The sequence below is a fragment of the Centroberyx affinis genome, unplaced genomic scaffold (assembly GCF_046629955.1).
Source record: "Centroberyx affinis isolate AG114_WGS23_722 - 3 ecotype Tasmania unplaced genomic scaffold, CSIRO-AGI_Caff_v1 ptg001794l_1, whole genome shotgun sequence".
Classification (NCBI taxonomy): domain Eukaryota; kingdom Metazoa; phylum Chordata; class Actinopteri; order Beryciformes; family Berycidae; genus Centroberyx; species Centroberyx affinis.
In genome coordinates, this window is record NW_027280184.1 from 22,166 (window position 1) to 25,826 (window position 3,661).

Below are 3,661 nucleotides of genomic sequence, written 5' to 3' on the forward strand. Positions count from 1 at the left end.
AGATCACATGCCGAATCACATCATCTTTACCACATCTTCCACGTACTATTTGTTGGGTGCTCAGGAGCAGCACCTACCATTTTGACAGGTGTGAACACACCATGTGGACCCAAAAATCCGTGGTCTCAGTCCTCTTCCATTCAGACCATGGTACGGATCATTTCTGGTGTTTTTTGATAAAGTATGACCCCCAGCAGCAAAGGATTAGATGGAGGAGACACAACTAGAAACGGGAAGTAGTTTGACATTGAAATAGCACGGTGTAAAGTAAGGGTGTGGAGGTCAGGGCGGCAGATGGGCGACGACCCAGGTTCAATTTTCAACCATAGACTGTAAAAACAGATGGACGTAGTGAGTGTTCTTCACCAAAAGATGGGGTTTACGATCACCGCCATGTTGACATTTTTTGGAGCCAGCGCAGCCAAAGCGTGCTTGAGGGTCGTCCACAGAGCCCAGCGTCGCCTACTATTGGCTCATAATCGGCGACCTGTCGATTACTGGACAGGCAACCTGTCAATCACTAGGAAAACCTCCATAAAGACACACATTAGAAGAAGCGAAATTAGCTACTGAGACCAAAACCTCTTGTGGAAAAAAATTTATTGACTTTATATTTTTAGCAGAAGTTGGGTTGTGGTCCATTGACTTCATGGAGTTGGAGGTTTGGAGTCTTTTTGGAGCCGGCCCCTAGCCAACGTTAGAGGAATTGCCACCTGCCAACACTTCCTTATTGGCTTCAAAATTCACCCGTGGTTTCAGTCGCTTGTTCCAAACTCATGACAAGTTTTCTCTAGAAAATAAGTTTTCATTTTCAGCAAAAGTTGAAAGTTGACCAAAACCGTAACCAAGTTGTTTTAGTTGCATCACCAAAATTGTTTTACTTAACCGTTAGCTTTTAACATTTTCATGTGAGACTGTCTTGGTTTCCCTCATAGCAGATTTCACATCAATTGTTACCCCAAGAGGACGATAAAGGATAAAGACGGTGGCAATTTTGTCAATTTTGGGTGATTTTGTTTCTGGTGTAAGGCAGACACATACAGTACAACAAGACTTTATCCAGAGTGACTGATTTTAAGTCCATACATACAAATATACATATTCACATGCAAACATACAAATATTTCAATATTTGCTTGACATTGCACACATTATTTTGTAAAATAGCCAAGATATCAATGTAGTCAAAACTAGAATGGAAGATTAATTTCAGTGAGTTCAGTTTCCAGCTGAGCCTCCCGCCCAACATGTCACCTTATATTTACTCAGTGTAATTTTGAAAATCTTGCAAAACAATAGAGAGATGCATCATTCCCACTGAAAAATCCACTAAACCAAACTCAGAATTTAAGAAAGGGCAGTTTCCCGGCTCTGTGGAGGTACAGGAGAGGAGTGACGAAACCGATGACTATGTTGATGGACAGGCAGACTAATGTCACCGGAACAAAAACCTGCCATGACACACCAAACATGAAAGGAGTAATTATTACTGCGGGCAGATGGTTGACAATGGTAAACGCCAGGTGAATCACAATGATCTTGAAGGCCTTCTTCTTCATGTCGTTTCCCTGCTCCCTGCCGCCGTCCCCCGGCCCAGGTTGGTGCAGAACGCAGAGAACTGAGATGCCACAGTAGGACATGAACACCAAGAAGAACAGAGACTCAGCTATCCTGAGGTAGGCTGTTTCTAAGAGCGAATCTATGAAGTAAGGAGTCATGCAGCGCAGCATCACCAGCAACCAATCCATGACGCAACAGGGAACCCTGTAACGCAGGGGTTTGAACCTGCAGAGAACAAAAGCAAGATTGTTCACATTTATATTTGTAAACTATAAGTCTGGTAATTTTGGATCTATATAATTTGTCTCTTACATACCTATAGTACAGCCGTCAGTTGAAATGGCAAGCTCCGTTGCTAGTCTTTTGCTACTAACAAAGTCCTAACGGCAGAGACATTTTTTTCCATGATATCCTGATTAGTGAAAGTGTGTGTAATGGCAGAATTGTGCCATTAAATCAGAGTTAATTTTAATTTATGTACAAATTTTCCATTTAATCTCAACTCTACAAATTTTTTGGAGATATTTTGACATACCCCATTTGGACTCATCGTTAGTAGCAAGAGGCTAGCAGCAGAGCTTGCCATTTCAACCGACAGCTGACTCGTTACATATGAGTCCAAAATCGCCAAACTTATCCTTTGAGCAGTGGTAAGTCACTGCAGCAACAAACTAGCCACCTCCGCTAAAAAGTAAATGGGTAACTGAAAGCAGTACTGCAAATTAGCCTCAGTGCTACAGTAAAATAACTGGCCCAGTTTTTAAAGCTACATTCACTAAGACTTGAATGTAGAGTCAACCAAGATACAATTACATTGAATATGGATGTAATTTAGCAGCAAGTCTGCAAAACAACTTAAGTTGCTGGAGACCTGTCGGAAAATAACCATAAAATGGCTCCATGCAGCTCTTACAAGTCTGAAGACCGGTCTCCAGCAACTTCAGTTGTCTCCGGGACTGCTGTATGGACTAACAAACTTTATCTGATTTTCTACTGGCATGGGGGTGAGTAGATATTGACTGAATTTTCATTTTTGGGTAAACTATTCCTTTAAAGATTATCTTTCATTTTATATCCCTGCCAGAACACTAAGGTCTTCTATTAGCTTTCTCTTAGATGTTCCTACTGTTGTACACAAGAACTCTGGTAAACTGCTGAACTGTGGAACACCCTCCCTCTAGATCTCAGAATGACAAGCTCGCTTGGTATTTTTAAGAAGAGGTTAAAGACCTATCTTTTTAATCTGGCATTTAATTAAGTTTATTTCATGTCCATGGCTTTTTATGTTCCTACCCTTTTATCCTTTTATTCTTACATTTGTCCCCCCCTGTATTTTATGGTATCATAGTATTTTCTATTACTATATTTATAGTATGCTGTATTTATTTATCTATTTTATTTTATTTCTTTTAACCTGTTTTACACTTTTATTTTTTCCATATATTGTATTACTGTTAATTGCTTAGCTTTGTATGTCTACCATTTTTCTCTTTGCTTTTATTTTTACTTTTTATGTGAAGCACTTTGGGCTACATGTTGTATGAAAGGTGCTATACAAATTAAGTTATTATTATTATATTATTATAATCTACCATGAATGGATGGGAAACCTTAAACTAAATAGACTGATCATTACTGCTACATGTTCTTATAGTATTATTGATGAAATACTGCTGTAAATATCAATATTGATGTTGTCCATAACTTTCATTTAACAAAGCCATTATGAATCAACTTTCCTATAAATCTGTAGTATTGTGATTAAAATTACATATCCATTTTGGAAAATAATCACTATGTGAAGTACATCATGTCATATCTCTAAAACATAGGGGACTCCATCTGTAAAGCTGTTGTTACCTGTTTTGTATTTCGTCAACCAAGTACTTAATTTACCTGCTGTCCTTTATTATGAACTATATGCTTTAATGAGTTCTATCAATCACAGTGTAAGAGTAGTTGTCATTTTTCTTGCATGGTGGCTACTTCATTTTGAAACAAACTGTTGACTTGTTACCTGAGGAAGAGCACAGGATGAACCACAGCCAGGTAGCGCTCCAGACAGATGCAGCTCTGGAAGATGGGGCGGGACGTGAACAAG